General features: G+C 46.3%; 2 pseudogenes across 1 annotated transcript; one reads left to right on the forward strand and one right to left on the reverse strand.

Annotated features, from left to right (window-relative positions):
- Nucleotides 1–264: 264 nt before the first annotated feature.
- Nucleotides 265–13,133, forward strand: LOC148776507 (cyclin-D1-binding protein 1-like; annotated as a pseudogene). The gene is made up of 6 exons (XR_016038237.1): nt 265–481; nt 4,167–4,234; nt 4,816–4,890; nt 5,241–5,521; nt 10,014–10,060; nt 10,306–13,133. The product of XR_016038237.1 is annotated as a cyclin-D1-binding protein 1-like (transcript).
- A 6,221-nt stretch (nt 13,134–19,354) lies between these two features.
- LOC148776508 (protein 4.2-like) lies at nt 19,355–23,970 on the reverse strand (annotated as a pseudogene).
- Nucleotides 23,971–25,090: the final 1,120 nt, after the last annotated feature.

A 25,090-nucleotide genomic window follows, 5' to 3' on the forward strand; every position in this document is an offset into this window, starting at 1 on the left:
ATTTTGGAGCCCAAAAAAATAAAGTCTGACAGGGAACGTGCACACTTGGACCTGACCCTGCCTACCCTTGATTAGTTCCTAGTCCTTTTTTCAACAGAATTATGGGCTCTCCGCTTCCTCAGTCGGGGGTGTTTTCAACTAATTAAATACCAATAAATGAAGGATGAATAGGAAACAGCTCGGTCTGGGTCTTGCCTGTGTCCTGGAGCGGGAGTGAGGCAGGGCTTCTGAGAGCGGAAGGGGCGTGGCGGGGCTCCGAGGCGGGGCAGGTTGTTGTGAAGCGAAACCGCGGCCTGGAGGAGGAGCTGCGGCCGCGGGGCGGCTCCGGAGGCCGCTGCGGGGCTTGGTCCGCTGCCTCCTAACGCGGTGCTGTGATGGAGAGCGCAGCTGGAGCTGCAGCCCAGACCCCACGTGGATCCGCCTGTGGAGCAGCTCCGGCGCCTGGCCGGGGAGCTGCGGCCGCCGCTTCCTGGAGTGCGGGGTGAGCTGCCGGAGCGGGGACGGGCGCCCGCAGGGCCGGGCTTGGGTGGGAAGGGGCCAGGCCTTGGCGGCCGCGGCGGCGGGCCGGGCGGAGGAGGTGGGGCCGGGAGGTCGTTCCGCTTACCTGTGCTCTGTCGTTTGTCGCCGCCCGGCCCACACCCCGCACCCACTAGTCGGCGAAGCGCAGGAAACCCCCAAGGAGTTAGATCGGGAGGCCTTTTGGAGAAGACTCAGCGAGTGCCTCTCCGGTTGGAGCCTGCTGTCTCTCATCTCTTCCCGCCTCCTTTCTTTCCTGCTCCCCCCGCCCCAGCCTCTCTGCGGGGATACTCCTGCTTACCCATCCTTGGTACCTCCGAGGTTGAAATAGAAAACACTGATTTTTGGAGTTTTTTTTGAGACGTCTCAGCGGGCATGGGTGGAGAGGGAACGCATCATCTTCACAGGCCTTGCAGCCGTTGCAGCCTTGTCCTTTTGGCACTAACATAGTGGCTCTTGCCACCTGCTGTGTCACCCCCGCCAGATGAGGCAGCTGTGACAGTGTCAAGGGAAGCCACGACTCTGACCGTAGCCTTCTCTCGACTTCCACTGCCATCTCCACAGGTGGGCTTCACTTTTCTAGAATTCATGTGCTGCTTCAGTATTCCTTAGGAAGCCTCTCATTTTCTTTCCACCTTTTTCACTCAAATCGGGGGATTTAATTGCCTCAATCTGTCGAGTAAGATGAAGTTTCTCAAACCACAGGATTGTTCTGAAGATCAGCTTGTCAAATGCAGTAGTTGTCATGGGGTAGATGGCTCTTCTGAATATTGATTCATTCTGAGGTTCATCCTGGTTATTTCCTTGCTGACATTTTTAAAAGTACTTTCTGTTTGCTAAGTGTTTTCACATACATGATCCCTTTCTGACAGATGAACAGGAAGGCTCAGAGGCTCAGTTTAAAGTAGATAAGTAGTGGAGCTAGGACTTAAATGAGGTTCTGTCTGATGTTTGAGCTCTACCCTTTCTATTATACTACATAATACTCGTTTGTACTGAATTATTTTTATACTTAATTTTAATAATGTAGACAGTATAAGGTTCAGAAGATATCAAAGTTAAATGTGCTAAACAGTTTTTATCTCCTGTCTCTGGTTCCTTTGGTATTATTCCATATATATGCTATGCATATTCACACTTAAATGCATATAGTTTCTTCTTTTTACACATGTGATTAAGAGTTTCTGTTGAGAAATCAGCTGGTAGCCTTATGGGCGTTCTCTTGTATGTTATTTGTCACTTTTCCCTTGTTGCTTTTCATATTTTATCTTTGTGTTTAATTTTTGTCAGTTTGATTACTCTGTATATGCTCAGGACAGTGGTTTTTTCATTCGTAGATGAAAAATTAGAATATGGCTTTATATGAATTATATATATTTGAATCACGATTGCTTTCTTAGGATCTCAGCACATTAATTCTGCCAAAGAATGGGTGTTTTTTTTTTTTTTTTTTTAATTGCAGTCCATACAACGTGGTGTTTTTACAAAATTATGTGTTTGGATGTTGAAACAATGTCAAATTGGCATAAAAGTTTCTAAGTATTCTCAATCTTTGTACCTATCCATCTCAGACTGGTAACAGATCATTCATGGACTGGCTCCAATCTCGTAGATCACATTTTGCGTAGCCTTGGCTTGGAATTTAGCAGAGCAGTGAGGACAAGGAAGATAAGGGAAAGCCAGTGACTGCCTCAAAGGAAAATAGTCAGCATTGAGCATTGTAAAGTCCATTCTAATTTCCTTTAGGTATACTGAGATTCTGTTAGAGACAGACAGACAGAGACAGACACAGAGGCAGAGAGACAGACAGCTGGTTAATGGTCTAAGATGGAGTGACAACTTTTCTGTAACGGGCCAAATAGTAAACATGCCAGGCTTTGCAGTCCAGCTACTCCACTCTGCCTCTGTAGTGCGAATACGATTATAGACAACATGTAAACGCATGATTGTGGCTGTGTCCCAGAAGCATTTTATTTGCAAAAACTGGCAGTGAGCTGGATTGGGCCCTTGGGCCCTAGTTTGCCAACTCCTGGTCTAAGATATGGTGAATACCTCAAAGCCAGTCACAGATATCTTGGGATATAGATTATCAGGGATGTTTTTCCTAGTTTCTTCATGTCTTACTGAGTTTCTGCTCAGTATCTGGTATCCAGCTAACTCCTCCCTGGTATGTGATGAGAACAGCACAGGGCCTGATGCATAAAAGGACTTCAGAAAATGTTTGATGATGCTGTACAGATGTCTGCTGTTTTCCCCTGTAGATGGCTTGACCACATTGATCTAATCCATTTCTTTTTTTCTTTCTGCAATTGGCTTATCTTCTCATAGGAAACCCAGAGGTTCTGTGAACAAGTGCATGCTGCCATCAAGGCAATTGTTGCAGTGTACTATTTGTTTCCCAAGGATCAGGGTAAGCCACTCCATACACATAAGTATTCAGTTTATGGGGTAGATCTTTGCTAATGTGACAGCTTATGTCCTGAGAATTTTACCTTTTCCTCAATTTGAGTATGTAATGTAACTTTCTCCCATTAAATGCAGTCAAAGGTAGTTATATAAGTGACCTCTGTAAGTAAGCCTTTGTGTTAAAGTTCAGATACTGTGTTCTCATGTCCCCTGCCTTATGTTTTTAATTCTCACTGGCTTCTCTGTCTCTAACTCATTATAATCACCACAGATACTGCTTGGTTATCAGTGCCATCCCCAGGCTCCTCCTCCTCATCACATGCTGTTTCTGAGCTCCCTTATAGGTTAAGTAGCCTCCAGCTCTGCTTGCATATTCGTGTCTTGATTACTGTCAGGTTACAATTATAAATGAAGACATGTCTCATGGATCTTCAGGGTTAACTCATGTGGTTTAAACTTGAAGTGTTTTATCCACAAATGTCAAGAAATCACTGTTTTTTTAAAAATTTATGATTTTCTGTATTTGGCTGTGCCAGGTCTTAGTTGTGGCAGGGGCGCTCTTCAGCCTTTGCCTTGGCACGCAGGGTCTTCAGTTGCAGCATGTGAACTCCTAAGCTGTGGCATGTAGGATCTAGTTACCTGACCAGAGATTGAACCCTGGCCCCTGCATTGGCAGCGTAGAGTCTTAGCCACTGGACCACCAGGAAAGAAACTACTCTTTAATGAGTGAATACGTGCTGTCATGGAACAATTTTGTTCCAGATCTCTTTTGGAGAATACCGCTAAGGAATGGTGGGAGGAGCAAGCAAATGACATGGGGATATACATGAGACCTGGGTTTTGTGTTGGCACTGCAGTTAAAGCATGTGGGTGCACATCACCTCAAATTCTGTTGGGCTTAGATTCTCGGGAAGACTTTCCAGACTTCTAGAAAGATGAATAGGCTGCTTAGTCTTTGGGTCTGGCTACAGGCATCACCCTGCGAAAGCTGGTGCGGAGCGCCACTCTGGACATCGTGGATGACATGGCTCAGCTTGTGGAAGCACTTTACATCAATCCAGCTTAGAGTAGTGATGCCATAGCTGGAGTTATTGGGTAATGGGGTTCTTTGGTTCTGGGAGGGGGGGGAAAGTCATTTTAACAGCAAAGTTACTGATAACTGAGATTAATGACCAGCAGGAAGGACCTTTTGTAGGAAACAGGAACCCAGTTATTGATATAACCTTATTGATTGCTTTCAGCAGCCCTGAGAACCTGATTTCCTATAACAGTGTCTGGGATGCGTGCCAACATGTCCCTCAGATCCCAAAAGGTGGGTGAGAGTGGAAAGTAGACATTGGTTCTGCTGGCCAAAGCTGACAGACCTCACATCTAACTGCCGGTTTTATAGTATGTATGTATCTTTACTTACGTAAAGAACTTAGTGAAACAGGTCTAGTTTATCGCCGACATGAAATGATAGGTATTAATTCTTGTTGCCAGTCTTTTGAGTTCACATAACTTTCAGACTCAAACACCTCTGGCTGTGGCTCTGTCTCTTGTTGAACAGATGTGGTTTCCTCTTCTGGTCCTGCCTCAGGGGCAGTATTCTGGGGACACTGAAGCAGTTATGGGGTAGAGCCTGCTAGGCCGAGAGCAGTGGTCATGCCAGGGTACCATGCTGAGAACCAGCATGTGACTGTTGTAGTTCTTCCTATGGTGAATGACAGAAAGCTTTTTACCCCCCTGTCTGGGCACCCAGAGGATGTATATGAGAAGAATTGTACATTCAACTGCTGCCCTTGTTTACTGTCCTTGGCACTCCCTTCAGATGAGCATACTGTTGCTTTTTGCAGACTCAAGAGAATTGTTGGGATTCTCCACTAACTGGTGCTTCTGATTCTTCACTCATAGATAACAAAGCTGCAGCCCTTTCAGTGCTGACAGAGAGTGGATCTTGTGAAGGATGCACATGAGGAGGTGGAGCAGGTGAGAGGACCTCTGTCTTTGATGGTCATTGGAAGGCCACTCTGTGTCTAGTAGATGAGAATTGGTTATAGAGAGAGAAGATGTGTCAAGCGTGGACCACATGGGTCCCCCCTCACTCCCATCCTCCATCTCCCGTCTCCCCCACCCCACGTGGGGGTGCGATTTGTACCATTCCTCTCTGTTCCATTGCTGCACTAGGAGAGTTAGAACAGCATGTGTGAGGTGATTCAGCTCTGTAGCCATTTAGGGAAATAGCTGGCTGAAGTTTGGGAACAACCCAGACATGATGCTGAAAGTATTAATACTTGTGTTTTTTTTCTGGCATTCACATATATCATATTGTATCTTAGGCTGTGGAAGAATGTGACCCTTCCTGTGGCCTCTTGAATGACATTGAGGAGGACAGCTCTGACAGCCGTGTTGATGAGGAGGATATATTGGGATGTCCAAACAGTCGGGACTCATATTGGTCAGAGGAAGACCAGGAGCTCATAATCCCATGCCTTGCACTGGCGAGAGCATCCAAAGCCTGCCTGAAGAAAACCCGGCTCTCAGTGGCGGAGAACGGGAAGAAGGGTCAGGTGGCCCAGCTGGATGACATTGTGGACATTTCTGATGAGATCAGCCTTAGGTAGGTGTGACCTCCACTCAAAACCTCCCAGCAGCAGCATTCTGATCTCAACTTGTGCCGTCACCTGAAGGTTTTTCCCCATCTTTTTGTTTTGAAAGGTTTCAAACCTGTTCAGTTCAGTTCAGTTCAGTCGCTTAGTCGTGTCCGACTCTCCGCGACCCCGTGAATCACAGCACGCCAGGCCTCCCTGTCCATCACCAACTCCTGGAGTTCACTCAAACTCATGTCCACAGAGTCGGTGATGCCATCCAGCCATCTCATTCTCGATCGTCCCCTTCTCCTCCCGCCCCCAACCTTTCCCAGCATCAGAGTCTTTTCCAGTGAGTCAACTCGATGCATGAGGTGGCCAAAGTATTGCAGTTTCAGCTTTAGCATCAGTCCTTCCAATGAACACCCAGGATTGATCTCCTTTAGAATGGACTGGTTGGATCTCCTTGCAGTCCAAGGGACTCTCAAGAGTCTTCTCCAACACCACAGTTCAAAAGCATCAATTCTTCGGCGATCAGCTTTCTTCACAGAAGGGTTAAAAAGTATTGTAGTGAGCACCTGTACTTCCGTCTAGGTTCACCTGTTGTTCACTTTTTTTCCTGTATTTGTTTATTTCTCTGTAATTAGATGTACCTTTTTAAAAACCGAAATCGATGTGCTGTTTTTATCCCTGAAGCATTCGTAAGTTGCAGACATAAGTGACGTTTTCCCCTGAATATTTCAGCATGTATTTCCTAAGAACAAACAGTTTTAGTATTACATTTCAGAAATTTACATTGAATATGTGTTTGTGTGTGTTAGTCGCTTAGTCGTGTTCTGCTCTTTGCAACCCCGTGGACTGTAGCCTGCCAGGTGCCTCTGTCCATGGAATTCTCCAGGCAAGAATACTGGAGTGGTTTGCCATTCCCTGATGATAAAGGTTATACTGAATATAATAATATTATCTAATATTCACATTTCCCAAATTGTCTCTAAAACGTCTTCTATAGCATTTTTGTTTGTTTGTTTAATTCAGGGTTCTGTCAAGGGGTCATACTGCATTTGGTTGTCTTCTCTTTGGCATCTTGAAACTAAAGCAGTCCCTGTCCTTTTTTAGCTTTTTTTGTTATTGACATTTAAAAATTTTGTAAATTTTCTTGACATTTTTAAAGAATCCAAGTCAGTTGCATTGTAAAATATCCAGCAATCTGGATTCGTGTGGTGTTTTCTCATAATTATATTCGGGTTAAACATTTTTGGCAAGAATATCACTTAGTTGAGTGTTTCATGCTTTTCATTGCATCATATTGGAAAGGCACATGGTATTAGTTTGTCCTCTTTTTGGTGGTACAGCACTAACTTGATTGCTTGATTAAAGTGGTGCCTCCTTTAATGGCATTCAGGGATGAACCCTGCCTATATCGGTTATTAAACTTATGGTTTCAGATCCTAAAATTTTTAACTGAATTAATAATATGCCATCCTACTGGCCAAGGGAGTTCCCCCCACCCTCAACTTCTTAGTAAAACAGGGTATGTATGTGTTCCATAAATACCAGTTGAATTGGTTATTTATTGGTTGCCCAGAATAAGGAACTGATGCATTTCTGGGAATTATTTCCTCACTTGTTGCATTCTTAGTTGTATCCTGGAGACCACCTAGTTGAGCTTTGTTCCTTCTTGGTTAATGGTTATTTTTTCTTTCTCCCTTTAGTGTGGATGATTTGGCTCTGAGCATTTACCCACCTGTGTGCCCTTTGACTGTGCGAAACAATGTTAAGTACTAGCTTTGAGGGAATAGCTGCAGACCTAATTGGTAGAATTTCAGGAATCATTGGTATTTTCTTAAACTGTGGGGAATATGTTTGTTTGTTACACTTGGATGCAAGTACAATAGTAATGTCACAATGTGTTTGTGCCTGATAAATAGTTGTTGAATTTGAATTCTGATAGCAGTGAGCTCTGATAGTACTCTCTCTTCCATAACCACTTGGGTAATCGTTTAGAAAAACCCAAAGACCTTAGAGGGGCTTCCTAGGTGGTGCTAGCGGTAAAGAACGCACCTGCCAATGTGGGAGACGTAAGAGACATGGTTTGATCCCTGGGTCAGCAGGATCCTTTGGAAGAGGGCATGGCAACCCACTCCAGGATTCTTGCCTGGAGAATCCCATGGATGGAGAAGCCTGGTGGGCCACAGTCTGTAGGTTCGCAAAGAGTCAGACACAGCTGAAGTGACTTAGTATGCACCCATCCAAAGACCTTAGATAACCATGCCTTGAGAGAAATTAGTACAGTGCTTTAGGATTCTTTCACCGTGAAGTTACAAGTTTCTCATTTCCAGTATTGGCCAAAATAGGTGAATAGTCTAATAGGAATACTCTAATTTAAAATATTAGAATATGTTTAATATCTAATTCTATATCTATTCTCTATTCTAATATCGACATATTATGTGATTTAACCGTGAGTGGTCATGAAGGGTTAAGCTCTTTATAAAAATCTGATTTTATTGTTTTCTTTGAACTCCTAGGTCCTGCTAGAGTTCTGTTCTCTTATTTTTTATAAACTTTAAGTTATTATGTCTCATTTTATAGGAAAGAAAAGTAAAATTGTGGACAGCTTATATTTTACCATCAGATGTATCAGTTCTAATAATATTTGGTAAATTTGTGGAAATTATTAATAGAGTCATCAAATGTATCTTCACAATGTGGAAACACCTTGGAGTAGAATTAGGATCCTTTTGGACATTAACTTTTTTTTCCACATTCACTTTTTAAAAATTGACTTCTGAAGAAATAAACATCCTTAGTAATACATCATGTCAGTTACCTAAAAGCAGTTTTAAGGAATGCGTGGTATGTTGGTAGGATACATACATCCTCATGTTACCTTGTTACTGGTATTCTTAAAATTTTAAGTTTTTTAAAAAAACCCAGTTGTTTCTGCTGTATATATCCTGAACTATCAGCAGTTAGGACAAATTTAGGTTATATTTTTTCTTTTTTTGTTTTCTTTAAAAAAATTTAAACTGCCATATGATCCAGCAATCGCACCCCTGGGCATACACACCGAGGAAACCGGAATTGAAAGAGACACATGTACTCCAATGTTCATTGCAGCACTGTTTATAATAGCCAGGACATGGAAGCAACCTAGATGTCTATCTGCAAATGAATGGATAAGAAAGCTTTGGTACATATACACAATGGAGTATTTTTCAGTCATCAAAAAGAATGCATCTGAATCAGTTTTAATGAGGTGGATGAAATTGGAGCCAATTATACAGAGTGAAGTAAGCCAGAAAGAAAAACATCAATACAGTATACTAATGCATATATATGGAATTTAGAAAGATGGTAACCTGAACCCTGTATACGAGACTGCAAAAGAGACATAGGCATATAGAACAGTCTTTGGGACTCTGTGGGAGAGGGCGAAGGTGGGATGATTAGGGAGAACGGCATTGTAGCATGTATATTATCATTAGTGACCAGTCCAGGTTTGACGCATGATACAGGATGCTTGGGGCTGGTGCACAGGGATGACATGGAGGGAGGATATGGGGAAGAGGGAGGTGGGAGGGGGGTTCGGGAGGGAGAGCACATGTACACCCAGGGTGGATTCATGTCAATGTATGGCAAAACCAACCAATATATTAATGTAAGGTAATTTGCCTCCAATAAAATAAATTAAAAAAAAATTAAAAAAAATTTTAAATATAAAAAAGCTTATAAAGATACTATGGCAGCAGTATTAATAAGATTTTGCTAAATAGAAAAGAGTCCATGATCCGGCCACCTAATCAACGTTTTTATTTTTGACTGTTTCCTCCAAGGGTTTTTTTTTTTTTTTAATGACTTCTTATTGAGTATTAAAATATTGTAATATTTTAACTCTCCTCCTTCCTTTTTTCTCACTTTCACTTTTAAAAAACTTCTTGTCTCACCTCTGCTGATAGTTTAGGATATGTATAGCAGAAACAACTGTTTTTGTTTTTTTTAACTTACGGAATTTTAAGAATACCAGTGACAAAATAACGTGAGGATGTATGAATGCTACCAATGTGCATTCCTTAAAATTGTTTCTAGGGTAATTGACATGGCGAAATGCTAAAGATGTTTATTTCTTAAGTCCGTTTTTAAAAAGTGAATGTGAAAAAAAAGGGGAAGAGAGCTAAAGTATTAAATATTTTAATATTCAAGTAAAATATTTTTAGCTCTACTCCCCCCCCACCCCCCACTTTTTCCTCCTTTCCTTTTTTTTTCCCCTAAGTATCTGTTTTATTTGTTTGGCTGTGCTGAGTTTTAGCTATTCCCCGAAGTATCTTTGGTCTTTGTTGTGGCATGCAGGATCTTTTAGTTGTGGCCTGTGGGGTCTCCTTCCCTGACCAGGGGTTGAACCCAGGCCCCCTGCACTGGGAGCTCAGAGACCCAGCCACTGGACCTCCAGGGAAGTCCCCTATCCTTTCCTTTTTGTGATAGGGCTCAGAGTGAGTAACTTCTCTTGTTTCTTTTTTTTTCTAGTCTGCAAAACTTGTATCCGTTTTAAAGAAGGCACTGGAAATAACAAAGTGAGTATGAAGACTTATCCCGAAATAGCTTTTTGAGAATAAGCCGGTACAGCCATTCTCAACTCCCAAACCCCCATCTCGAAGCATCGAGAGTGAGTGTGGTCTTTTTTCTCAGCTTTGCTTTTGGAGCAGCTGAGACCCTTGCCCTCTTTTACTGTAGTTTTCCCTGTGCCCGCTTTTGAGGATAGGTCTTTCCCTTGACAGTGTAATAAATTTAACTTCTCTTTTCCCCATTGCATTTGCAGAGCAAGTCATGTGACCCCACAGCCAGAAGATAATTGGATTCCTTTACTCATTAATGCTGTTGATCATTGCATGAACAGAATCAAAGAACTCACTCAGAATGAAGTTGAATCATGAATTTTAATCATGGTTCATTTGAACTCTCTTCTCTTTCTTACTGTTACAGCCAAGCTCTGATGTCTGCTTTGAGAATGGAGCTAGGATGCTTTCTGGATTAGAAGGGAGTATCTGTACTTACTAAGAGACACAATTACCAAAGTTTGGTGATTAGGCCAAACTGGCAATTTTTTATAAACCATATGAGTATATTTTTCTGTGCTAGATACAAAAGACAATTACATGAGTTTTTGTGATTGAGTTGCCTCTCAGAGATCCCTGGGGAAGCTGCCGTATTCCCTATTCAATAAAATGTGTCATTGTCAAAGATACATTTTAGCATGTTGCTGAATATTATTCTTACCAGCACGTTCTTTTGAATGTTATTCCAGTTTGTTCCATTACTATGTTGTTATTGAAGGGCTTCCCCAGTGGCTCAGCAGTAAAGAATCTGCCTGCGATGCAGGAGACACAGGAGACAAGGTGCACTCCCTGGGTTGGGAAGATCTACTGGAGAAGGAAATGGCAGCCCACTCCAGTATTCCTGCCTGAAAAATTCCATGGACAGAAGAGCCTCACAGCTGAGCACACAAGAGAGAGTTCTGTTGGTGTTGAGCTTGTGAAAACTATTAAGTGTGTTAGTCGCTCAGTCATGTCTGACTCTTTGCGACCCTGTAGACTGTAGCCTGCCAGGCTCCTCTGTCTTAGCGATTTTCTAGGCAAGAATACTGGAGTGATTTGCCATTTCCTTTTCCAGGGGATCTTCCCAACCCAGAGATCAAACCCGAGTCTCCTACGTCTCCTGCATTGGCAGGCAGTTTCTTTACTGCTAGTGACACCTGGGAGGCTGGAAAATCAATAAAGTGAAACCTTATTTGAAATGGAGTCGAGAGGCCAGAAGGAGGAGCTCTCACGCAGTATTACTCTAGGTATATAACAGGAAGGATTGTCAGTTATAGACAGGACTGGTGTACATTTTATCTCCTCCAGGAAACTGACCCTAGCTACTAAGCTAATGAGAACCCCTCATCACCCTGAACTCTCGCTTTCCTCCATGAAATTTTGTTTCAAACAACTGCTCCCAACTTCCTCCCTTTCCTTCCTTCCTTTGTGGAACTTGGCTGTGGTTTTTACTGTCGCTGGCTTGACCCTAATTGCAGTTGTTTGTTGTTCCCGAATAAACCCATTTTGCTGGTAAAATAACTGGCTGTTTCATATTTTAGGTCAACAAGCTCAGTTGTTAGGTGTGTTCACTGTATTGAACAGACTTATTTTCCTTATACATATTTATATTGTTCTCTGTTTTGTATTGCCTGTCCCCAAATGTAAGTACAAAATTTTTATAAATCAAAAAATTTTGAATGTATAAGATTATAGAGTTTATGTAGTATTAAGGGCCTCTTCAGTTAATCCTTTTGCAAAACCATCACCGGTTAATTATATTTTTGCATCAGTCTGGAAGATCACATATTGGAAAGCAAGGTAAACCTGGAAAGTAACATCTTAGAAAGCAGGGTATACAGTGCTATACCTGACTAGGCCTCATGCCTGCCCTACAGGTCTCCGCACTTCTTCTGGGCGTCCTTTGTCTTGTGTAGATGTTCTTCATCACATCAGCCCATCTGACATCCCCATGGTCTCTCTAGGTGCACTCAGCAACAGTCGCTGTCCTGTTTTTTATTCCCACCACCCCCTCTTTTTTGTTATGTTCACTAATTTGTTATATTTTTTAGATTCCACATGTAAGTGATATCATACAGTGTTTATCTTTCTCTGTCTGACTTATTTCACTTAGCATAGTAGCCTGCAAGTCCAGCATCCATTCTTTTGAGAGAATACTGTGTACTTGAGGCTGAAATTCTTTGAGTCGGGAGTTTTACTTTACTTTAATAAAGTGCCGTTCTGTACTTGTTCACAATTATTACAAAGAAAAGGAACTAAAACCGAGAGTATCAAAGCAACAAAATGGAAACAATGAAACAAATGTTAACTTTGTACAAAAGGAGTCCAGTTTTTTTTATAGGTCCTGTTTTCTTTATACTTAATAACTGCATATTTCTCTACTGGACCAAATTCATGTTTTTAACATGATACTTAATTGTGGAATATTTACTCTTTCATAATATTCAACTCTAATAAGGACTTATTCATAGCTAAATATTGAAGATCATTCTCCACTCAGGTCTTATGCTGTGTATTTTATAACTTTCTTTAGTCATCTTTGGATCTTTAAGGATAATGGTCAGGGATGGCATTGACCAGTATAATCAGGATTGTCTAAAAATCATATTTTTATTTAATATTGTTCCATTTCATCAGAAATACAAGAGTGCTTTAAATGTAGGTTATTTTCCTTACCTATAAATTAATGTATGTATTGATGAATAGTAAATGGTTATGGAAAACCCTGAACTCAAAAAAAATCTTAATTATCTGAATACCTTTATAAAGACTTTTTAAAAAAATTCCTCGAGCCCAATAGTTTCTATTTTAAGACAACTAGTCTTCATAGATGCCTTGAGCTGGGGTGACAGAAATGAGTGTTTTTTCTGTTGATTTCTGAGACTATAAGTTTTTTTGAGGTGGGGAATCTGGTTTTGTTCTTGGTCCTCTCCTGCTTAACCTGAGCAGAGAATCATTTGTCTGATAAGCAAAGTTTCTCTTCCCAGCATGCTTGGTTTTAGATTGTAGATTGAGGAGGTGGTTGGGGAACGTGATGCGGGAGCTGGAAGTTTAAGCTGGAGGCTCAGGGGTTACCACCGTGACAGTTCTGAAGTTGGTTAGGTTCTGGAACATGTTGCAGTCCATTTCCATAGTGAGCCTCTGGTGCCCCACCTTCATTGGCATGAACTCGAGTTGGGTGCGCAAAGTGTTTCTGGGCTGCACCGAATTCACTCTGAAATAGAAGAAAAGAAACGTCCTAGTTCTGTCTCAGGGCCATTCCTTTGCTGGTCCCAGTGAATCTGATGCTTACCTGCTTACAGACCCTGAAGAAATAAACATGTAAGTACCCAGCTGTTAAAACAGAGGAGGTTGGAAGGGGGTGGAAGGCAGGAGCCTCCATGGTGAGCAGCTGTATGGTTGAGAAGAGAAACATCCTATTCCAAGGGCTTCCAGGTTGCATCTGTTGTTTCATCACCTGTGACTTCAGTCTGGTCCCATTCTTGGTAATAGTAGGCTTGTGAAAACTATGGTTTTAGAATCCTCGTTGCTAACTGCAGCGGGTGTAGTGGGCATACTGAGATGTCAGGATGCCGGCAGCTGCTGTTTGGAGGCCTATCAGCAGCTTTCTTGTCTACCTGTGGACCTTCATATGGTGACTGAGCACATAGTGCAGATTTCTTTTGAGAAGCTTTATCTTACAATCTATCTGGGAGACCACAGAAGTCTGGTTAAATGCTGGCAGTCCTTCTGTCAACTTATAGCCAAGAGTGACTGACTGAGTTTCTTGAGGCTGAGGTGGTGGCTCAACAACCACACAACCTGTCAGGGACCTCGGGGTTGTAGGAATAGGCATCGTGAACTCTCAACTGTATGTGTGTGTTTAGTGGAGGATGCTGTGGACCTGATGAGAGAAGGAACAATGATTAACAGAGATACTTGCAACATCTAAAGCCAACAAGGTGCTAATAACCTAGATTATGCAGGGTTTGTGTGTATGAATATATGTGTGTATATATATACCCACAGATCAACAAGGAAAAAAAGGAACAGCAAAAAAAGTGGGCAAAGTTAAGGAACTATACAGAGGAGGAAATGGAAAAGGCTAAAAAACATGAAGAGTTGCAAATTAAAGCAATGATGAGATGTTATTTTATTCCTGTTAGACTGGATTAAAAGAGAAAACTGTATTGTCAAGAATGGAGGAATGGTAAGAATACAGAAGCTGTCAAGTACTGCTGGAGGGAACTGCTGCTATTCTACAAACCAATCTGGTAGCATGTGGTCAAACCAGGTCTTATCCCATGTCTCAGCAACTCCATTCCTGTGTATTTACCCCCAGACACACAAAGTTTCAAGCAGGTGTATAAGGGAATGTGTGTACTTGCGGTGTCTGAGAGTTGGAGGCACTGTGGAGTGGTGTGGTGGGAAGCAGGGGTATACGTGACGGAGTAATTTGTAACAGAAGCAATGGACGACCTGTGGGTGAGTGAAAAACTGTTCTGAGTGAAATGAATTAGACCTGACATTTATATAGTTTAAAAATACAGGCTCGAGAAGCAACAGTACACATTGTACACATACTAAGACAAGGATCTGAGAGAATGGGAGTAGGGAATAGGAGTAAAGGGATGTGGAAATGAAATCCTGTGCTGTGTTCTCACTGGTAGAGTGCAGCTCCTGCCTGTGATGTTCCCTAACCCCCTCACCTGCGTTCATCAGTAATCCCCAGGCCCTCTCTGCATGACCAGGGCCTCAGCCAGCATCAGGTGCCCAAGGGGCACAGAGCCCCCCTCTCTCCTGTACCCAGTAAACATTGGTGGCCCCAGGGTGAGAGAGGCCCTGATCTTTTAGGTCAACTCTGGCAGGTATTTGCTCTGTCCTCATGGACATAGCAAACTGTCATCAGTCCTGGGTTCCTGCCGTTCTTTACTATCTGAGCCACCAGGGAAGCCCAGGTTCTTCCTCTCTGACAGGGTGAGACACTTCTGTGGGAGGAGAAGCTTGTGGTCTCTTACCTGTAGCTCTTCTCTCTGAATGAGCCCCCTTCTGAAGATGGAGACCACACAGTCTTCCAAGGGAACATCGAGAGGCTTATGGATGCTGACCAAGGCCATCAGGGGCTGATGTTGCTCTGCTGTCTCTGGCATCTATGGGGGATCCCAAGAGCACAGAGCTGTAGTCACGCCTTCCCCTCCTGGCTAGTGTCCTGAACCCTTTCTTGGTTATTCTCCTATCTCTACCATCCTCACCTAAACTCGACTGCTGACTTCCCTCCCCTCTACGTGGTCTTCTGAATGTCCTCTCAGCCTTAATCCATCACTGACAACACTGATGGTGCCTTTCCTTCACTTGGAAACCTTGGAAGGTTTCGCATTGTCTTCAGAATTCAGCTTTGGTTGGCCTTCAGAGCCCGTCACAATCTAACCCCAATCTATCCCGGGCTCATCTGTCCTACCCGACTCCACCCTAGCCTCTGTGGACAGTTTCCCAGCCCCAGCACAGCCCTCAGGCTCCCTTCCTTTGGGCCTCTTTACTCAGTCTTCCATCTGCAATGGCCTTCTCCCTCCTCTGCACTGAAAGCTCACCTACTGTTCAAAGCCTGACACAAATGCCACCTTCTCCATGAGGTTTTCCCAAACCCCCAGCCGGAAATAGGCCTCTTTACTTCACTTGTGCCAGAGTGACTTTGCTCCTCTGAAAGCTGTTACATAGAAGACCACATGTGGTGGCACCCTTGCCCAACTGTAACCCCCTCCAGGGCAGAGACCAAGTCACATTCATTTTGGTCCGAGTACACATGTGGAAAGAGGACTGGACTAAGAGCCCTAAGCCTCTAAGACAGGCCATTTTTAAGATTTGTAGGCATGATGCTTTCCTCATCTGAATAATGGGAAGAGTTCACCTCCCAGGGCTGTTGTATTCAAAGAAGTAAAACGTGAAAATACACTGGTATTGTATAAAGTGCTAAATGACCGTAGGCTATTATCTTTGTAAGTTTGGAGGCAGCCACTGAGAAGACTCCAATTTTAGAAACCTTTACTTAAAGTGGAAAGATTTAAATCTTAGTATCATCTATAAGAAATCGTCTCTTTCAAGAGAAGGAGCTCTCAACCCAGCAGTTCCTGATAGTTTCTTCAGCACGGTCACCTGCTCTGAAGCTTGAGGGGCTCTGTTCTTTCTGAATAGCAGCAAACACAGCGATTTGGGGAAGGACCGGTGCCTACCTCGATGGCAAGGTGTGGTCTGCAAATGGCGATGTCTTGCTGGGCGAAGCAGGTAAGGCTGGAGTGCGTTGCCATGGCAGTGAGTCTGAGGAAGCTATTCTCTGGCAGGCTTTGTTCAAAATTGGAGTTGAACAGGGAGGTAGAGATTTTCTTAGCTGAAACACGTAACAGGGGGAGTCAGGGACCAGGAGTGCCCCAGAGACAAGCAGTGGTTTCACACATGACTCCCAGGAATCAGGGCCTCACTGACGCCAGAAAGATGCCTCATTCCTCACAGCAATTTCAGAATGAACTCGCTCAAGAACCCACCCAAAAGGACTTGGCTGGTGGTCCAGTGGTTAGGACTCCGTGGTCCCAAGGCAGGGGGTCCAGGTTCAACCCCCAGTCAGGAAACAACAATTCCCACATTCCACCACCAAGAGCCCGCATGCTGCAACTAAGACCAGGGGCAGCCAAAATAAAACAACGAGCAACCCACCCAAGACCAGTATCAGCACCATGGGCACAACACTCTTGGTAGACCGCCTCCACAGGGCTCTGGAAAGGGCCCTGTGGACGACAAGTGGAGCCTCAGTCCCCTTGTCTAGTAGTAACACCTACCTGGCGGGATGGCTTCTGGTTCATGAGACAGTTGTTAAGTGCTGGCCTCAGACCTGCCACCCAGTCATGGCTGGATATATGCTTGCTTGGTCCCCTCCCCTTCTCTGCTTCTGTTCTTTCCCGTTTGCAGAGAAAATGAAGCCACGCTTCCCTCCTTGCCACTGCCTCCAGGGCGAGGCCCCCCTCTGTGCGCAGATCCTGTCCTCTGCTTTTTAGATCAGTGCTCCATCCCAACCCCACCGCTGCTTAGCTGTGTAACTGTGGGCAGTTTATTTAACTTTCTGTGTCTTGGTCTCCTCATCTGTAAAGTGGGATGATAATGGTTCCTGCCTCATAAGGTCATTATGAGGATAAATGAGATAATGCATACAGAACACTTAACATCATGTTTGCCGAAAATAAGTGCTCAATAAATGTGAGCTGTAATTATTCTAGTTGTGTCTCATTTCCTCAGAGGTCGCACCATCGATTATAACCCATCTGTCCTGAGGCTTTGTCTTTTTCTCTCTGTTAATTCTTCTTCAGCATATAAGCAGGTTCTGCTCTCTGTCATCTTAAAACAAAGAACACCTTCCCTCTCCCGAGTGTCCCCGTCTGCCACCCAACCTCTCTTCTTTTTCCATCCATTCTTCCACGAAGGACTGCGTACCTTGTCTCACCTCCTCAGCTCTCGGTCAGTTTAAGCCCCAGGATCCTACTGCTTCTCCACCGACCTCCCTGTCAGTAGAGGCGTCCCCGCCTTGACCTCTCCCAGCCCCTCCGCTGGCCGTGCTGGGCTCCCCCTCCTCCTCTCTGACTTAGTCTCCCACTCTAGGTCTCCCTGTCTGGTGCCTGCACACACGCTGGTGCTGCCTGGGTTTCCTCCTCACCCTCTCATTTTCTCAGCCCTTCCCCACTCGCCCCTGCCCCCATCCAGGACTTTATCCAAAATACCAGGTGTAGGTTTCCAGCTGCCTACTGTCCATCACAGCTCAGATGTCTTCTGGGATTTCAAACCCAACACGCAACAAACAGAACGCGTCATCTTTCTCCCCAAACCTGTTCTTTCCCATTGGCCCTACTTTAGAGGCTCATCCAAACTGGAAGCACCTTCTAGCCGCATACCCAAGTTCAATCTAGCCCACTTCTATAATATGACTTCATTTGAAAAGTTTTGCTAGTTTACTTTGTCCTTCGATTTTTTCAAAACCTTCCAACTTTAATCTGTGGTTGTTGGATACACATTAGATACACATTAGAATCATATGGGAAGCTTTAAAAATTCCCAATGCCAAGCCACACCCCAAGTCAATTAAAACAGACTCCGACCGAGAAACCTAAGAATCAGTATATTTAAAATTCTCCAGGTGATTCAACATACAGACAAGGCTGAGATACATGACTCTAATATGACCCCTTCCATTCCATTCTACCAAAAGTTCTTTTTCAAAAATGAATTTCTAATCCCATTGACTCCTCTGGTTAAAACCTTTTACCAGCTCCGCATTGCCCAGAGAATAAAACCCAACTCTTGAGCAGCATCTACAAGCCACTTCAAGATCTGGCCCAGTCTGGCTCTCACGCAACTCCCCCACTCCACTCCTCCCACTCTTGGAAAGGGAACAGGGTGGAAAGACTGGAGGCAGGGGGACCAGTCAGGAGGGAGCTGCAATCATGTAAACAAGCTCTATTCCACTGATTCTCTTGCCTGCACATTGGAGTCACCCAGGGACTTAACAATATTTTTGATGTTTGGGTCAAATTGTGGAGTTTCTGACTTAATTGGTCTGGGGTGCAAGGTGAGCATCAAACTTCCCCCAGTTGGTTCTTACATGCAGCAAAGTTGGAGAACTTTTCCATGAGAACTAGAGCAGAACTAGCTGCTCTAGTCCAGAGAATTTCAACCCTAGAATAACACAGGGAGCTCTGAAAAAAGTCCAGTGCCTGGATCCGGCTCCAGATCAATTACATAAGATTCTCAAGGAGGAGGAAGAACCTGGGCATATGTCCCTTCTGCCTGGAAAGCCCATGACTCACTTCTCTGTCTGACACTGCCTTACTCATCCTTCAAGACCCAGGGCAGCCTGATTTACCTGGGGGCAGCCTGCTCCTGCCTGGGAGAGATGCTAATCCACCATTGTACTGTGCTTACTTCGTCAAACACTTCTTACCCTGCTCCATAGTCTGTTGACTCAAACGACTACAATCAGAATTGTGGGTTTTGTTTTTCCTGTGTGAAGCTCAGTAAATATGTACTGAATGAGACAGAGAGCGAGCGAGCCCATCAGGAACTAGAAACCATGTCTTCAAATCTGCAGGGGTTGCTGTATGGCTGCTGCCATACAGGTGGGAGCTGGGTGTGTAGAGTGTTGGGAAAGGGCCCCAGAGCATTACCTGAGTTGGCACTGAGTGTAAGGACAGACTTCTTCCTCCAGAGCTTGGCAGCAAGGACGCCATTGTAGTACACTGCCTGCAGCCCAACTGCCAGCTACACGTCCTTCTCCTGGTCCCTGGGCTTTAACAAGTTCACAGAGAACTCTACATTCTTTCCCAGGGCTAGGGAACTCGGTGCTTTCAAAAAGAGATGTAGAGGATCATCAGTCTCACAACAAGGAGGATAGATGGTACCATCTTTCTTGTGTTTCATTACGTATTTCTGGACTTCCTCCAGCACCACTTTTTCTTGAGAAGATCCTGAAGAATGGAATAAACAAAGCAGGCCTCTTACCCAGCAGGTATAGACTCTTCTAATAAAAGCTCAGGATTAAGGTTCATTGACCCACTACTGCTCAAATTGCCCAAGGCCACAAGAGCCTTGCAAACCTCTTGCGCCACGTGTAGTTAAAAGAAAGGTTTGTGTTAGACAAACTCACCACAGATACAGTGTGTCTCTTCCAAGTCACTCAGGGGTCAAGTTCTTCAAGTACTGTGAATTTGCCCCTTGAACGGTGGGAAAGCTAGTTTTTGCCCAAGTTGCAGGAACTTGTATTTTCCTAAGTGAGGGAGTTTGGACTTATTCCAAGGGAAATGGAGGCCATGGAATATTCTGGAGCAGGAATATTCTGTCACATAAACATATCTGTGTCCTGGGAAGCTCACTCTGGAAACTGTAAGTTAGAGATGGAATAATGATGGGGAAACTGGAGGCAGGGGTCCAGTTAGGAGGCTACTATAATCCTCTAGAAAAGAGATGATGAGGCCCTGAGTGACCTGCAGGCAACGGGGAAGGAGATGAGGAGATGGGGGTGAGGGTGCCATTGGGAGGCTCAAGAACAGTGCAGGCCTCCTTGTTTGGACAAATGGGAGGACAGGGCCGCGGGGCACTCTAATAACTAATATGGAGGGGAATCCACAGGGAGGGTGGGGAGTGTTGGAATACCGCAGGAGACAGAGAATATTTCCTGGCAGCTGGGCTTGGTTTTTCTTTTGTCTTTGGCCATGCCACATGTGACATATGGGATCTTAGCTTCCCAACCAGGGATTAACCCCCTGCAGTAGAAGTGCAGAGTCTTAACCACTGGACCACCAGGGAAGTCACCTGGGCTTGGTATTAAGTATTCTGTTCTATAGCAGTAGTTCTCAGCTGGGGACAATTTTGCCCCCAGGGGACATTTGGAAATGTCAGGAGACATTTCTGGTTGTCACAACTGGTGGTGCTGGTTGAGGAGGGGCTGGCATCTAGAGGAGAGAGACCAGGAAGGCTTCTGAATGTCCCAGGTCGCACAGCCTCCCAGAGAGCAAAGATATCTGGTCCAAAATGTGAGTAAAGTCAAACAAGGTTGAGCAGTCCTGTTTTATGTGATGGGGAGCGGACAGCACGTCTCCCTGACCTGCATGTGTCTGGCCCATTCCTTTCCCTCTGTTGCTGTTTGGGGCCCTCTTCCACCTGGTGCGTGCATACTAAATTGCTTCAGTCGTCTCCAACCCTTTGCAATCCCACAGACTGCATCCGTTCAGTCTGTCCAAGGGATTTTTCTGGGCAAGAAAACGAGTGGGTTGCCATTTCCTACTCCAGGGGATCTTCCCGACCCAGGGATCGAACTGGCATCTCCTGCATTGGTGGGCAGATTCTTTACCTCTGAGCCACCTGAGAGGACCCCCACTGCCTGGTACCTTCAGGATACTTGTAGTTCTGTGTGATGTCCTCACGGCGGTCACCGTCCACATTCTCGGTGCTATTATTGCCAAAATCCTTAGGGTTGCAGTCAGTCAACTCCAGGGTCCCGTCCTCACGGCACCTCCAGACCACACATGAGGCATTTATGGAGGCAAAAATGTCTGCTGCTGCAGGCTCAGCTGCACTATCCCCTCCTTGACCGCTCTGACTGGGACCAGATCACAGGCCTCCAGGACTGAGGGAGAGAAACGTCAGTGAGTGAGAGGAACCACAGCCAGACCTTGGCTTCGGTCAGAGCAGCCAAACCTCTGTCCCCATCCTAACGCCCTGTTGCCCCTCTGCTGGAATCAAGGTCAGAGGTGGGCACTAGGCAGGGTTTCTGAGGGCACAGAGGAGGTGAGGCTCACTTGTAGTGACAAAGCTTTTTGGTCATGGTCTATGGCAGGCGCCCTCTCAGAAGCTGGACGAGACCTCAGAGTTACAGAGGACATGGGAGCTCCTAAGCCAGCTTGAGCGCAGACATGACAGGAGCAGGCTGCCTTTGTTGAGCACTTCCTGCGTGCCTGGCTCTGTGACTGTTCTGTTCCTGGGGGGCCTTGGGCCGGCATCCCACTGCTCACCATCAGTCCTGCCACCCCTTCTGTTTTAGGGGCTGCAGACCCACTATGGACCACCTGCTGCCCCTGCTTCCTCTCCAAGGGACTCCCTGTACTCTTGCAGCGCTGTGTAACCCAGGGGTCCTAGGCCCACCCCAGGCTTTACCTTCACCTCCTTTAAGAGCACTTGGGTATAGAATCTGCCATCCGTCATAACCCTCAGGCAGAGCAGGCCGGGCCATCCAGCACTCCGTGGAAGTCTGGAAGATCCTGAAGCAAAGGGAACAATACAAGTTGGGGGGGGGGGGGAAGTCCGGAAGCAGCCCTGGAGATGACAGAGCTGATACTGAGTGGCTGGGAGGACACTGCGGACGAGTGGTTCCAACACTCCCAGGAAGGGGCGTGCATCTCACATTCACCCTGACCTTCGGAATCCTGCCTTCCAGAATCCGGAAGGCCTATTCAAAGCAGGGCTGCTTGGGGCGGGGAGTTCCCGTGGATGAGAGCCTGCGGGTTTGGAGCCCTTTCAGGTCTGGGACGTCAGGCATCCCCTTTGGGCTTCTCACCAGGCTCTGCCTCTGTTGCCTTCTCCATTCCGCCGCCTCTCCTCGTTGTAGTACTCGTCTACCAGCAGGCCCCCGCCGGTGCCCTGGGCGGAGGTGAAGGCGGTCACGACACGGGCAGGGATTCCCAGGCCTCGCAGCACTGCGGGCAAGCGGGCAGAGGGTCAGGGCACCAGAGAGGCCTGGGACGCGGGGGATGGGGTCTATGGCTAGCGTTCTCAGTGTCTCCTCTGGACACCGGGCACTTTCATGGTCCTAAATGCCAGGTGACATTGTGGAAAGAAGGGGCACGGGAGCTGACACCCGCCCGACCTAGGCTACGTGCAGGCCAAGTAATGAGAAACAGACAAGATACACAGCAGGTGGAGTGGACAGCGGGGGGCTTCAACAGAGCGCTGGGACTGGCTTTTCCGGGGCAGAGGCAGGCAGGAGCTTTGGGGAGTTTGGGAGCAGAGCTCGCCAGATGGGCCCAGCTTTGCTGAATCTGGGAAAAGGAGCAGAAGTTGGTTGGGAGGAGTGGCTGGGGAAAAACTGTCTTGGCCAGATGGCGCATGGGAAGCAGGCACAGGTGTGGTGGAGGTGGGGGATGCTGCGGAGTGGAGGCAGTGGCTGCTTTTGGAGATGTCACGGGGCAGGGGGGACCGGGCAATGCAAGAAGCAAGGCAGACACTCTGTGCGGTAGCCAAGGTGACTTGCCTGGGTGTGGCAGGCAAGTCTGCTCTGTACCTGTGCAAGCAGCAGCTGCCAACACCCAGGCCTGACCCTCGTACATGGGCCTCCCATGACCAGTGACCCTCTGTTGCAGGATGGGCGCACTGTCCCGGCGCTTGTTCAGCAAGGCCCTTTCCTCCATAGTCTGGATCTTCGCAGTGAGCAGGACGAACTTCTCCTTAAGAACGTGCAGCTGTTTGGGGAAATGTGTGGATGTTTATGGGGGTGAGTAGGGAGGGCTCCGGCTTCTCAGGTGGCGCTAATGGTAAAGATCCCGCCTGCCAATGCAGGAGTTGAAAGAAACATGTGTTCAATCCCCGGGTGGGGAAGATCCCCTTGAGGAGGGCATGGAAACCCACTCCAGTATTGCCTGGAGAATCCCACGGACAGAGGAGCTTGGTGGGCTATAGGGTCGCAAAGAACCGGACACAACTGAAGTGACTTAGTACGCCCGTAGCAAGGGCTCATCAAAGTTCTCCAGGCATGGTGAACAGATCACCTGTATGGAAATCACCTGGAACTTGTTAAACCTGCATGTTCCTGGGCTCCACCCTCACCCACTGGGATGGTGTCTGGGAAACATTTGTAACAAGTCCTTCAGAAGCAGGGGTTCGTGAGCCATGAAAATGAAAGTGTTAGTCGCTCAGTCGTGTCCGATTCTTGTGACCCCATGGACTGTAGCCCCTCAGGCTCCTTTGTCCATGGGATTCTGCAGGCAAGAATACTGGAGTGGGTTGTCATTCCCTTCTCCAGGGGATCTTCCTGACCCAGGGGTTGAAACCTGGATCGAACCCAGGTCTCCCGCATTGCAGGCAGATTCTTTACTCTGTGAGCCCCCAGGGAAGCCCATAGTGGCAAATGAAACTCAGGACACGAGAGCAGCAGGAGGGCTGCCCCTCGCTGGAGGCTTTCACTGTTCCTTGGTCTGCCTGGCCCTGATTCTTCGAGTGTTTGCACCTGGGGCCTTGAGGCCCACGTTTCCTCCTCCTCGCAGGCTAGCGCTGTCCCTCACCACCTCCTCAGAGGAGAGGGTTGAGCCACATGAGGAAAGAGAGAACACATTACTCCTGTGAGAGAACTTTTGAAGGACAATAGGAAAGGACCAGGCCACCTTCATGGGAATAATTTAGAAATGAAAACAAGTTCCTTTGACTGCCTTATCCCCAAACCACAGGTAAGATGGAACTGACCCCCTTCTTCCCAGGGACCTAAGCTACCTGCCAGGGCTGTGGGTGAGGAGGCAGGGAGAGGGAGGTCTCAAGGAAACCCAGGTCAGTTTTAGTCCTCGCTGGCTTGTGACCTGAGGGAGGACCCCTTCCTGTCATTTCTCTCCCCGCTGGATGCTACTGTCTGCCCCTCCTCACTCAGACCCTCCTCCAGGGACTGTCCCCTGCACTCTGGGAGGAGGGGACCATTCGTGAGTAAAAAACTTCTGGGGCCCTAGACGGGGGCAGCTCTGGCAGAGGACTGGAGACGGTAGCTTGCTGTCTGCAGTACCACATCAGGCCCACTGTTGATGGGACCTGCAGCCTCTATGGCTGGTGGGAGTTTTGGGGTTGGTGTGAATGCCCTAGGCCTCACTTATTCAGAAGCATCTGGCCCACCTAACTTTTGGACAGAACTGTGTGGGGCACCCAGCACCATTAGTGTTCCTACTGTGGGCCAGATCACCTGGGGGCATCTCAGTGCAGCATGGCTGCTGCAGTAGGAAGGGCAAGCCGCCCTCCCAGCATCTGGGCACATATCTGGTTCTAACTTGAATCCAAATGCCTGGGGTCTACCTGAGCCGAATCCAGGTGGTAGAGTGATGGCAGGGGACACTGCCATCCTTATGGTTAGAGGTTAGAGGTCGGGGTGTTACCACTTCCCATCGCTGCACTCAGGAGCCACCTGAGTGTAGAAAAGCTACAGTTACAAATCCCATCACCATAGAGGAGAAATTTGTGTGAAGGGACAAGTACCAGTGTCCAGTACCGGGCACTGTGGTATCCTCTCCAAAACCAGTAGTAGCAGATACATACCTGGGGAAAATATCTGAGTTGTACACAAAGGCCGGCTGCATGTTGATGGTGGTGGTCTCAGACAGGGGATCTGGCAAACCTGAATCCATTATGCTTCTTCTGGGTGGCTGGACTGCAGAAGAGGTTAGCTTTTTATCTTGTGCTAGGGCTAATGGGTTTCCCAGTGGAATAGACTTGTTAGGCTTCTTCCTATTGTTGGCCCCAGATGTGGGCTAA

This window comes from Moschus berezovskii, chromosome 9, assembly GCF_049115385.1.
Source record: "Moschus berezovskii isolate FMDL1 chromosome 9, NW_MosBer_1.0, whole genome shotgun sequence".
NCBI lineage: Eukaryota > Metazoa > Chordata > Mammalia > Artiodactyla > Moschidae > Moschus > Moschus berezovskii.